We start from the raw sequence: 13,801 nt of genomic DNA, 5'->3' as shown, positions 1-13,801 counted from the left end.
CTGCACACCCCCGGGGGTCAGGCACGCGGGACGACCCCGCGCGACTGTCTCAGCCAGGCCGCCCTGGGGCAGAGGGCTGGCTCGGGAGCGCGCGTGGCCGCTGTCCGAAGGGTCCCCGGGGGGAGCCTGCGGGCGGTTTGTCCTGCTGCCGGGTCCCGGACTGCAGGTGGCCCATTAGGTTTTTTCCCACCCCCACCCACATTCCTTTTACAAAAATGTCGATGGGAGTCCTAACAGCAAACTGATACTTGGGAGTTGACGTTTCCCATCGCCTATTTGGAGTCCTTCCTTGCCAGGATTGCAGAAACAGAAACGTATCTGTTACCCTGCATCCCCCCCACACCCAACAGGCTGTGTGTCTAGGGACGAGCGCGAGGTGGGCAGCCTCCTCCCAGCCGTGCTACCTCCTGGCCAGCTCCTGCGCTGAGCACATTGGTTCCTCCATAGCAACCCAGCCGGCGTTGTGTGGCGCTGGCCGGAGCCCCCAGAGTGTAACACAATGCAACTGTATTTGCACTGTTGGGTCCAAGTACTATCAGATGATAATATTTACTCTTCCACTTCAAAGAGTTTTTATCAGTGGTTAGAGAGCAATATCAAGAAAACACAGGGGCTTGCCCTGGAGGTTTCTGACACTCTTCAGTGGCATTTTCTGGTTTATATTTCTGTGACTCTGGAAATGAAATATTGTTATTTCTAGTGGTGGAGTTTAGGAATAACTGCATTTGCTTGTCTATTCTGCTTACCCAACACACGCGTTGATGTTTTCATATGCAAGGGTTGAATTAAACAAATAGCCACAGACGCCATGACGTTTAAAATGGGGGAAGATTATATATAACAGGAGAATTAGCTTTATGAATGCAGAACTTACCTCAAGAATAATTAACTCATGGATTGTTGTCACCATGCCATTTTTGCAGTTTGCTGATAAATCGGCCATGATATCTCAAGAATACATCTCGGGGAATCAAAAAAACTTATTTTGCCCTTGCATGCTAGACCCTGAGATGTAACACCATTTCTTCACTCACAGATGTGTTTGCTCTCGGTAGTCTGTGATTTCCTATCAAGACACTGTGTCAGGTACAGCAGTGGAAATAACAGGCACATAGAGCCCTTGTCCACATAGAGCTTACATTTTAATGGAGGATGTAGACGCAACGTTCGTAATTTGTTCACATTTGTGGAGGGAGCACAGGGTATGGTGAGGTTGTTTGATGGTACTGGACCATCTGATAAAGATTTGAAGAACCTTGGTTCTTGAAGATAGAACAACTGATATTCGGCAATCCTAGTACGTCATAGCCTACCAAATTATTTTAGGCCATTTTTAAGGACTCGTTCTCATAAAAGGTTCTTTGTGGTGTTGTTTGAGTTCTCCTTACGTGCAAAAGTAAATAAAAATATACCCTTTTTGATTCAAATGGAGGAGAGGAAGGACAATCTACAGAAAGAAGAAAGAACTGTTGAAACGTAAATGCATCCATCTTGTTTTATGGAGTTGTGTGACAAATTAGGGTTTTGTTTTTGTGGAAGCAGCCTGAAAAATTCATTCAGTGTTACAGGAGGCAACTCAATATATATACCAATTTTATTTACCTGGTGAAATAAAAGCAAAGTTGGGAAACTGATTATGTTGTCAGAGTGAGGGGACTTAGAGTCATCCAAGGACATTGAGAGAAGAAATGTCAGCCATGGCCAGAGTCCCCAGGGATCATTTAGGTGCACATGGGCATATCACCCAGTGCCGCGGTTGCCTGAGTTTGGTATATGAAGCAGCACAGTGAAGCGTGACATTTGGCACAGGGGGTGCACAGGACTGAGCCAGGGCGCTTTAGATTAGCTCACTGTTAGCAATGAGGCTCGGGGCTTCAATTTTAACTAGAAATCTTCTGCATCTATTTGGGAATAATAATTTTAGGTGTGCGTGTATCTGTATATTTTTAACATTCATACCCTCCCCTTGGGTATAATTTCTATTAGACCTTTAACGTTTGCAACATTTTAACCGAACAGTAGCCATGTTCTCCGGCACACCATGGATCTAGGGCCATGTAACTGGGAGTTAGACCTTTTTTCTTCTAGGGCTGGATTTATGAGCAAAATGTGGACCTTCGTAGCCCTCAGGCATAGAAGGAATTAAATTTTATTAGAACAGGGATGTTGTCATGACTCCAGTATGGAGTTTGCCTTGGAGAGTCAATGTCAGGAAGATAAAGACGTGTTTTTGAGGGGTAATTAGCAAAAATCATCTTTGTAATGCACTAAGATGCTTAACCGCATTTGGGGAATATTTTCTTCAATAGAGTTTTAAATTCTACTGGATCACATTAAAAGTCTCCTAGGTAGGCATTTAAAAGTCAGAGCAGAATAGTCTGTCCAGGGACCTTATTTTCTTAGGATGGATTTGGATTTACTTCTTTCTCTATTATATATTTACTTTGTGACATTGAGTAAGCAGTTTTTCTGTTTTTTAGCTTTCGCATTCACATGCTAAGAAAAAATGTGATTCAGACTGTTAGAATGTCATAAAAATTATCTAAGGTACAGTTTGGAAAGTGTTTCCAGTCTTGGCTCGGTGCCTATAGCACAGTAGTTACGGTGCCAGCCACATATACCGAGGGTGGCAGGTTCAAACCCGGCTGTGCCAGCTAACCAACTGCAGCAACAAAAATAGCTGGGTGTTGTGGTGGGCACCTGTAGTCCCAGCTACTTGGGAGGCTGAGGCAAGAGACTCACTTAAGCCCAAGAGTTTGAGGTTGCTGTGAGCTGTGACGCCACGGCACTCTACCAAGGGTGACAAAGTGAGACTCTGTCTCAAAGTATTTCAAGTCTTTAGAGAAAGATATGAGGGTTGATGATTATAAATTAGGTAAGATTCTATTAGATTTATATTTTATGGAATTTAAGATTTTTCTTACAAAATATTACTAACACCACATTCTAATTTCATCAGTATATTTCCCAAATGTCATCCTGCCATATGAGTTGTTGCACTAAGCCCATTGGGAGGTGCACCCCACTTCACTCTCCCAGTTATGTCTTCAGGGCACGTGGTTAAGGAGGGGAGGCAAAGTGGTAGAGAGCCCATACAGGGAAGTCTGGTTGCTCCCAGGTGCTAGGGCCTGCCTATGTATGATGGCCCCAGGGGAAGAGTCCTATTCTGAGCGCTCTCAGTAACACTCTCAATGGTCATGTGGCCCATAGGGGGACCCAGCTTCATGGCAGAAGGTCACATGACTTGGATGTAACTGAATGCGTGGTGATGAGGTTGGCTGAGTTAGGAAACAGGAGGAAACAAAGAACTGGTTGGAACTCAGAGGGAAGGATGACACTGGGTTTGGTTTTTCATATACTGATTTCGAGTTTTCTAGAAAGAGATGGAGAGTGGAGGCAGATTTAGTAATAAAACAGTTTGTTGCTGGCTATTCAAGCCTGGAATGCAGATGTGACAACTGCGGGCTCACATAATTCTGTTATGATACTCTGGGTTCATCCTTGCCAATAGCACCTTACCTGGGTGAGTAGAGATTTGTGCCTAGAGGCAGATGATAAAACATTCTGATTGACTTTTATTGCTCAGTCAGTAAAAAGGTACTTACTGGGTTTATATCATTTCTCTGCTGGTGCTGGTAAGTGGAAGTGGTCAGCTGAGACAATGTGGATGTGTAAAGTGTTGGGATTTTAAGTGAGAGCAGTCTTTTTACCCACTGTAGTGTTCCAGTGTGTAAATATAAAACCGTTTCATGTCCAGTGGCAAGAGTGTCTTTCCTGTTTTATAGACAGTCGAGGCACCAAGCCAGAAATAAGGGCCAAGAAATGAATCTCCTATTTTTGGGTTAGCCGAGATCATGCTGGTATCCGTGACAGAACTTTTGAATTGACTGGGTAAGTGCTACGAAACAGCAGCCCAAAGATATTCTCTGGAGTAAACAGAAATGCTTCAGGTTGGCAAAAGGTTATCAGACATCTGGTCATTTCCATATCAATAAAAGAAAATCTTCTTTTATGTTAAAAAAAAGATCCAGAACGATGTTCCTATCTGATTTTTTCTCAGTCACATATTCTGAGTCCATTTATGCCCCAGAAATACCAGGAAGATTAGCCAGGCATACTGAGAAGGGGGGCCAGGAATCATAGATGAAAGAAAGGAATGTATCACAGAGGTTAAAAACACCAAACGTGGGCTCTAAATAGCCAAAGCCCAAGTAAGTCTAGACTGGGGGATATATATATGTATGTCCCCCCCCCCCACATTTCTGTATTTTGCCAGCTCCAGAAGAGGAATAGGAAAAAATAACTCTACTCAAACTGTCCTTCAAAGCTATCCTAAAACACTTTATAGATGAAACAGACATTGCATTTTAAATACTTATTAATTATGAGGGAATTCGAGCTGAAATATTTTCTTTCTTCTAAGAACACGTGGCTGGTCTCCAGAAGCTTCATTGGAGTCTTTTCCCATTTCAGAAGTGTTTTAGATAAAGAAGTAGCTAATTGATAATATCAGTCATGAAAAAGCCCTGCAGCATTTATCACTGGAACATTTTTGAAACACTTTAGGAATTTATAAAAACATTCCCAGCAGAGATATGTGAGCACTCATCTTTTCTTGAAGGCTTAGCAGGCTATGGAATCATGGCATTTCCTTCTCCCAGACTTTTAATTGTAAACCAGGACGGTCCGTTTTTATGGTGACTTAATTCACTTTGAAAAAATCCCTGGCCTGTAATAATTTCTTCCACGCTCATTGTAGATAGGATTATTGCATGAGAAATGTGATTTTTAAATGGCTGAGGCTGGTGGTTTGTCAGCATTTGGAAGGATTAAGTCAATTAAAATTTCGGCAGTATCAGTGGCTCTTTACAGATCATACCATTCATCAGCTAATAATAATGGTGATGTTATAATACCATCACAGATGGCCGACAATTATGCCCTCATGTGCCAGAAACTACTGTACTAAGACACACATACCTGCACACATAAAATCTCATCCTGCAAAAGGAAGATAAATCCGACTTCTTTCCTTGACCCAAGAATTCCAGGTTCTTATAGTGGTTAAGATCCCAAAAGGAAGCATGAAAAAAAGATACAAGAAACAGAGAAATCAAAGCATACTTTCCTGAGAAAGCTGGTGGGGGGTGGGTCACTATTAGCAGAACTGACTAAGAGACCCCTGCTTGAGAATGTTATTATTTTTCCTGGGCTCACAGATGGTAACTTTACTTTGGGGGAGCGGGCAGGTGGGGAGAAATTAAGTGACTGTCAAATTCCGAGTTGAGTAATTTCCTTGGTTGGAGTGTAATTGGTGGCAGGGGTGGGAGAGGGAGTTTCTTACCTTTGTATTGATTCAATTGAGACTCTGTTGTCAGCCCTTCCTAAACAGAAAACCCTCCCCAGGGTCCCATCCTGACCCTCTGAGAGGCAGAGTTCTGTCTTGGAAAACATTGCAAACTGCCTGGTTTCTGTGAGGGTTCCTGGTCTCTTTTCAGGAATAGAAAACTAATTTCCTTTTTACCACTATCTTGAGTCACAAGCTGTTCATAAGCATTTTTCCTTTCCTTTTATTTTAACCTCCTATATGGTCTTACTGTGGCAAAGGAGCACTATTTAGAATGCGCTCCCAAATGATCTTTCCCACTAATATGTGCCCGTTGGAAATATCTTATTTTAAAGTACATTTGTATAGGTGTAACAGAAATGGGAAGACATGTGTATTCCTGAGTTACCTTTGAAATATTTATCAAAATATCAAATCAGTTTGTATCCATCAGCTACCTACCCTGGCCTTTGAAATTGTTCCAGAATCCATCTAAGAAAATTGGATTTTGAGTTGTCGTTAGAAAGATGTCTGTCCACCACTTACAGGCTTTAAAGGAATTGACCCAAGTTTTCTTCCAGTATTTATATAGGGTCCTTTTCAATGTTTATCTTTGATCCATTGAGAGGATTCTTTTAGTGTATAAGGAAAGGTAGAAATCAATTTTATCTTTTTCTTTCACAATTTTTTAAAATTACATTTTATAAGGGAAAGGGTAGGGTTTGGTCAACCAGGCTGGAGTGCGGTGGCTTGATCACAGCTCACTGTCACCTCAAACTCCTGCCTCAGCCTCCTTACCAGCTGGGACTACGGATGTATGTCACCATGCCCAGCTAATTTTTTAAATTAAAAAATGTTTTTTCCAGGTAATTTCTTATTTTTATAGCGATAGAGGTCTCCCTCTGTTGCTCAGGTTGGTCTGAAATTCCTGCCAAGTGACCTTCCTGGCTTATCTTCCCAAAGTGCTGGGATGTACAGGTATGAGCTAATGGGTCTGGCCAATTTGATCTTTTTCTGAGTATCTATCAAGTTGTCCCCAGACCCTTTATTATTATTTTTTATTTTTTGAGACAGAACCTCAAGCTGTTGCCCTGGGTAGAGTGCTGTGATATCACAGCTCACAGCAACTTCCAACCCCTGGGCTCAAGTGAGTCTCCTGCTTCCACCTCCCAATACCTGGGACTACAGGTGCCTGCCACAATGCCCGGTCATTTTTTGGTTGCAACTGTCATTGTTGTTTGGCAGGCCTGGGCTGGATCAGAACCCGCCAGCTCAGGTATGTGTGGCTGGCGTCTTAGCCCCTTGAGCCACAGGCTCTGAGCCCAGACCCTTTATTAAAACACTCAATCTTTCTTGCACTGATTTAAGATACTATCATTGTCAGATACCAAATTTTCAGCTGAATTTGGGGTTATTACTAGATCTTCTTTTCTATTTATCTGTCTCCTCATGTATCAATTCCACACTAGTTTAATTATAGAAGCTTTGTAGCATATAGTGCTACCTGTCTCTCCCTTAATCAATGTCTTTCTTTTCCAGACTTTGGTTTTCTTTCTTAACTACTTTGTGAACTTTAGAATCAACCTGCCTAACTCTAAAAAAAATTTTTTTAGTTGGTACCGTATTAAATTTATATATTAACCAAGGGGAATACTTGGCATCTTTATGCCACAGAATCTTTCCCAAGAACATGGAATGCCTTTCCATTTGAACTAATCTACTTTTCAGCAATTTTTAAGTGTTTTCTAATATCAGCTTTATACATTTCTTATAAAATTTATCTTAGGTATTGTATCTATTGTTGCTATTATAAATGGAATCTTTACTATCTCTTCTGATAATTATTATGTATATGAAGGATGTTGATTTACATATTAATCTTAAATCCTATTGCCTTATTAAATTCTACTAATATATTCATTTATTTTAAAAAAGTAGTACCTTTGGGTTTTTAGAATAATTTATCTTCTTCAAGTACAGATATCATTACTCGTTTCCTTTGATATTTTTATGCCTTTAACTGTTTTCTTTTGTTTGTTACATTGGTTAATACTTTACAATGTTAAATAGTAGTGATATAGTGGGCATGTTTTTGCCACCAAGTTGTTGGCTTTTGGACTGAATTGTCTATATATTTTTAAAAGTTAAGGAGGTATCCAACAATTCTATTTTATTCAATTTTTTCAAAAATCAGGAATGGGTGTTATATTTTGGTAAGTCTTTTTGGTAGTTAGGGAGAAAATTTTTCTCCTTAGAGATATTAATATTGTGACTTATTATTTTTAAATTTCAGATTAATATGAGGGTGGAGATGATTAGGTTACATTGTTTGTGTTTGCTAGGTAGAGTCCAAATTGTAGTTGTGCCTCTCCCCCGGGAGGTGTGCCATATACCCTTACATTGTGCCTGTTATGTGAGAACACACCAATCCTCCTCTCTCCTCGTTTCTCCCCTCCCCCTATCTGAGTTTAATTGTATTTTTCTCCCGTGTGGGTGTGTATTTTTTCATCTACTGGTTTCAAATTAGTATGGAGTACGTTCGATTCTTCTTTTTCAGTCTTGTGATTCTTTAGTAACTAGAATGTTCTTAATATTGTGAATTATTAGCATTGATTTCCTGCTAGTGAACCATCCTTGCATTCCTATGATAAACCTTACTTGGTCGCAATGCATTTAAAAAAATAAGGTATTGGATTCAGTTTACTAATATTTGTTACTTTTGCTTTGATAGTCATACACCAATAAGCATATTTTGTTCCTGTTCATGTACCAGCTGGAGTACTATGCCACATTACAGTCGACATACAAAAATGACAATGACCAAAATTCCCGCTCTGGAACAACTCACAATCTCATATTAGAAATAGAGAAGGAATATGGTGAAGCACAGACCTTCTAGGCAGAAGGAAAGGCAGGTACAGGCATAAGGCTTATTGCATGCCCAGTACCCTTGGGGAGCTGAAGTGGTGTTGTCACTATACACAGTATGTGCATGAATGAGTAACAGGCCAGGAAGCAGAAACAGAGAGGATGAAAGACCTTACAGGCTATGGGATCTGGATTTTATCATGTAGGCTGTGGGTAGGGCATTCAGAAGGGAATGAGAGGGGAGAAGAGGGGGGAGGAGGAAGGGTATTTGGGGGGACCTCACCTAATGTGCATGATGCAATGGTACATTTCAAAACTATTAATAAAAGAGTATAATTGTGATAGATGTGTTAATCAGTTCAATGTAAGCATTTTACATTGTATATCATTTACAGTATACATTTTACACTGAACCCCATAAAGGCATCAATAGATACAGTTATGATTTAATAAAAACAAGAAAAAAAAGGAAAACAAAAAAGAAATGATAAGCGTTTAAGAAAGATTGCTGTGATCATGATCTAAGAAGATGGGTTGGAAGAGTGATGTCCCCATGTCCAGTTAGGAGGCTCCTTGGCAGTGGCCTGAGTGAAAGATGATGCAGAGGGGATGAAGAGGCAGCTTGGACCTGACGGAAGTTATATGTAGAAGACCCATGATGGCGGCTGCTGAGATGTGGGGAGGGAGAGAGAAGAAGAAAGTGAGATGTTCTCCCAGATTTCTGGCCAGAGCAAGTATGTGGATGGTGCTGCCTGTTATTGAGAATGGTTTTTGTTATTGAGTGTGGTTTTTGAGAATTACTATGGATAAGTAAATTGGTTTGGGCTATCTAGAGCTTGAGGTAGAAAATGGGTTCCAGTTGGGGTTCTAGAGTGGGTTCAGAGGTGGCAATGCGGATCTGGGAGGTGGCAGCATGGCACAAGCGTTGGAATCCAAAGATGGTGGGAGCTCTCCAAGGATTTGCAGGGTGAGACAATAGGCAATTGAGCTTGGAACCGTGGAGCCCACTGACTTTGGTAGTCTGAGGAGCCAAGAGGGAGAGGCCAGAAAAGAGGTAGGAAGAACATGGAAGAAAGTGGTGTAGCAGAAACTGAGGGAGGAGTAAATTCAGAGGGTAAAACAAAGTTGACAGGTTGGAGAGATTGAGGAGATAAGGGCTGAGGTTTCTATTCATTGGCAAGAAGGAGGTCATTGGTATCTGTGTTTGAAGGGTTTCTGATGCCCTGGAAAAAAGTAGCTGATAACAGTGTGTCCAGGAGTAGATGGAGAAGGTGATGGTTAAATGCCATCACAGGTAGCATTTAAGTTGGTGAATACACTAAGAGGTTATAAGAGATCCGCTTTTTGAGGCTCTTATTACTTTAAAATGAAGCCTTGGAAGACTTGAGGTACAAAACTGGGCTTCATAACTTAATGTGTGACCTTGGGGAAGCCACTTAGCCTTTCTGAACCTGGTTATTCTCGTCTGTGCAAAGAGGGTAATGATAGGAGCCAACCAGGTGGTTGAGGAGATTAAGTGGAATTCTGAGACAATGTTCAACTATCACTTTCCCTTAGTATTCCAATGACTTTCCCCAGGAAGTTGAATTCTGTGGGTTCACCCCTCCTCCCTCCCTCCCTTCCTTCCTCCTTTCCTTCCTTCAATCCTTCCTTGTTGTGCCAGTGGTCGGACACGAGAATAGAGAAGCAGCAGTCAGAGAAAACGAAACTATTTGGTGCATCTCTTTTTCTGTTTCTTCACCTCCAAGTGAGTAAAGCGCCTCATACTTGTTCATCCATTCGCAGGGCTGCTACGCAGAAAGTTTAGGAGAGTTCACTCGATGAAAATAGCAACTCCTTTGAGTTGAGATGCCATGAATATGGATTGAGAGCCTTTGTCGCAGATGGAAATCCCTTCTCTAAGCCCTACCCTCCCAGGGGCCCTCCAGACAGCAGTGCAGATGCAGCTTTTGGCATGTGGGCTCTGCTGAGTGAAGGAGAGCAGGTTTCCTCCAGTGACTGCACATGCGGCCTGCAGATCTGAGCAGCACCAGGAATTTGGGCTTATCTGCCTTCCAATCCAGTTTTATCTTTCTTAGACGGTTTTCTTTGCAGTTATATTTTGCTGATCCTATCGCATCGATTCCAACCAGACCCTGTGAAGAAGTCTGGAAATAAAGGAGTCTCCCTCCCCCACCACGCAGTATTTCCTGCTCATGTCTCAGTTTTCTTGGGAGGAGAGGGATCTTGTGAACTCTAATATAAAAAGACCAGATTCCCTTGAATACTGCCGTTCAGGTTAGCATGTCAGAAGGTTCTGGGGGGATAGACTAAGTTCTTTTGATTAGCAGAACTGTATCTCAATATATATTAAGTGTCGTAAGCTAGATTATAGCTAAGGGTTTATTTTTATTCATCTCTTCTCCTTATTGGAGTTTAAGTTCAATACTGTTGCCGATCACAAAACGTTCCTGGGAAAAAGTTTTAGTTCTCCACACAGCATAATTCTAAAATCTTGGATGGTTCTTAACACACACGATTTTTATTTAGATTTTTGTTGGTTTGTTTGAGAACGTGCACTACAAATAAATTAAAATCTGCTTTTCTACCACAAGGGTGACAAACAAACTTTTATTTTAATAATTCTTCATCTAATTGGAATGGAGTCTGAGACTTGTCATTGCTAACTCTGGGTTTTTTTTTCCTAAGATAACATAGGAGTTAGAGAGCTTGAGACTTTTCTGTGGGTTAATTCCATCTTTTAATTAGCAGTGATGAGCAGATACTGTCCCCCATGAAACAATGACATCTGATTTATAGTGGCTGCTCTCTTTAGAGGAAAGTGACCAGATTTTAACATTGGTAAAGCGGGACACCATTGACAGGGGGCGGGGTCTGACAAAAATGCAAACTTTGATAAGCAGTTCTTGATAATCCGTTCTCAACAATTATTTGTTATTATTAAAGTTTAACATTATAAAATTAACAAAAATAATATAAAACTCATATCCTGGTGAAATAGCCACATGGCAGCCGAAAACCGTATATTCCCTTCCTGTTCTCCCACGTTCCCTAGCTTGTCATGCATTCTTTCCAAAAATCGGGACTTTTTTAAAACGCTGCGGGACGTGGGACAAATTGTTAAAAATCGGGACTGTCCCGCCAAAAGCAGGACATCTGGTCACCTTACTTAGATTCACTCCCTCCCTGCCCTCCTCTTCATCTATTGGTGACTTACATATTAACTGATTCAAAACCAGCAATAACAACCACCAAAAGCAGTTGCGCGGTCTAACCAAATAGTTGTACAGAAAATAAACAAATTCAGGCAAACAGCTAGCAACCACCGTAGTTTAAGAAAAATAACCAGCTGCCTGGTTGAGTCGTGTATCTTTCTGTCGAGGGTAGTCTCAGCCCTGACCAGGCAGCTCAGTGTCTTCTCCATGGTTCCACGGCTGGGAACTGGAGTGTCATTTGTCTTCTGCCAAGCTCCTGGCCGAGGTGGCCTCCTCGGTTGTCCAGCCAAGGTATTGTATTGCTGTCATCACTGATGTTTGCCTTTGGAATTTGGATCATAATCTGACATACAGGGTTCTTCCTGTTTCTTAATAAAGCTATTTGCTTTGCTGATTTCTGTGTTTGTAAGCAGGAATTAACTTGGACAAACAAAAGGACAATTGAGTTTGTAGGAGCAGTTTGGTAAGGAACATTTGAGGAAAAGGTATTGCCTTAGAAATTAGAACTGCTGAGTGGCGCCTGTGGCTCAGTGAGTAGGGCGCTGGCCCCATATACCAAGGGTGGTGGGTTCAAACTCAGCCCTGGCCAAACTGCAGCAAAACAATAGCCGGACATTGTGGCGGGTACCGGTAGTCCCAGCTACTCGGGAGGCTGAGACAAGAGAATCGCCCAAGCCCAGGAGTTGGAGGTTGCTGTGAGCTGTGATATCACAGCACTCTACCAAGGGCAATAAAGTGAGACTCTGTGTCTAAAAAAAAAAAAAAAAGGCAACAGGAACTGCTTATAGTTTGTTTTACCTTGAAGATATCTGCCATATTGATTAGGGGTTAAAAATAATTTGTGGTTATCAAGATAGGAACAGCAGAACTCCAAACCTGTTTTATCATTCTTATGAAAATTTCTCATCTGATTTTTTTCCAAAGCCTTTTGTCCCCTTAGATTTCTCTTCATTTTTCCTTGCTCTTTTAAATGTGTAGATAGGGCCATACTTGTTTAGGCCAGTATTTACATTGCACATGCCCTTGACTTGGGTGTAATGGTCTTGGAGTATTTGATGCTGATGTCTGGGAAAAGATGTAGCACCTGCTGAGTTGATGAGGTGCACGCAGTTACCATGGATTTTATTTTTTTCTTTTATTGCTAGCCCAGGTTGCCTCTATAAAATATCTGCTTCCTGGAGAATGTTTTCCCTGAGTCTTAATTCAAATGTAATACTTTGTATTTGAGTCTAAACGCAATTTAGGGAATACAGATACTAAAAGCAGAACTACCTTTGCTTTGATTAGCCCAGAGCACATGACGACTACGGAGCAGGTATAGTTGAAAACAGGCACAGAGTGGCAGGGCCAACAGGAATATCGTTTCTCTCAGTTCTCCCACCCAGTTCTCTGCACACAAATTAATGGAACGTGAACGGGACATTCTGCAGCCAAACACATCCAACTCAGAGTTTTGGCTTTAGCGCAGCCAATACTCTCCACACCAGTTTTCGCCGTGTCCTCAAGCATTGCATCTTTTATTATAACTCCTCTTAAATCTTTGCCTCTAAATTTGTCCATGCAATGAGGCCTGAAATTTCTAAGGAGAAGCTTTCTAAGAGGGCATGGTCTCTGTGTGTGTGTATCCACACTGTGCCAAGCCCCTGTAGGCAGTGTATGAGTTGGTTGCATGGTAGACATCCTGTCCCAGGTCTCAGACATTGTTAGACTGAAGCTTTTATTGGAGGTCAAGGCAGCTAATAAAGTGGGATGTGCAATTAAAAGGGCATTCAGCCGGGAAGGATGGCTGACTGTCTCGGCAGGCTGAGAGGAGAGGACGCTGTTGGCAGCTGCAAGTCTGCCCTTGATGGCTTTACGAGCATTTTTTGCAGCCGGGGTGGTAAATGTAATACAAAGGCATGGTTTTAATGCGCCCAATCAGGCTCTCTGCTTCCTGTGTGAGGCATCCACTTGGGGGAAGGAAGTTGCTGGATTGTGCTAATATACCTTTTTTAATAGACTGCTCACAGTTATTAGTGAGTTTCCATAATGCCCCTTTATGGTGGTCAGGAAGGAGATAACAGAATGATGAAGAGGTCTAGGAGGCTTGCCTGGGGTCACCTAGAAAACCTCTGGCTTCTGCATCTCCATGGAGGCTTTAATAGAATTTATTGAAGTCTCTATTTGCCTGCGTGGATCTCCTTCTGAACGCTGAACCCCACGAGTGTAGTTAATGATCCTATCTTAATCATTTTATGTTTGGTTTGGTGCCTGGACACCTAGTAGACAGTAATTCTTTTTTTTTTTTATTTTTTTATTTTTTGAGACAGAGCCTCAAGCTGTCCCCCTGGGTAGAGTGCCGTGGCATTACAGCTCACAGCAACCTCCAACTCCTGGGCTCAAGCGAGTCTCC

General features: G+C 41.7%; 1 protein-coding gene across 1 annotated transcript in view; it reads left to right on the top strand.

Moving 5' to 3' along the window:
* KIF26B (kinesin family member 26B) overlaps positions 1–13,801 on the top strand; it is a 463,889-nt gene that overhangs the window by 1,967 nt on the left and 448,121 nt on the right. The window lies entirely within an intron of this gene.

Source organism: Otolemur garnettii, unplaced genomic scaffold, assembly GCF_000181295.1.
Source record: "Otolemur garnettii isolate 467f Iridium unplaced genomic scaffold, OtoGar3 scaffold00141, whole genome shotgun sequence".
NCBI lineage: Eukaryota > Metazoa > Chordata > Mammalia > Primates > Galagidae > Otolemur > Otolemur garnettii.
This window is presented reverse-complemented; position numbering and strand designations above follow the sequence as displayed.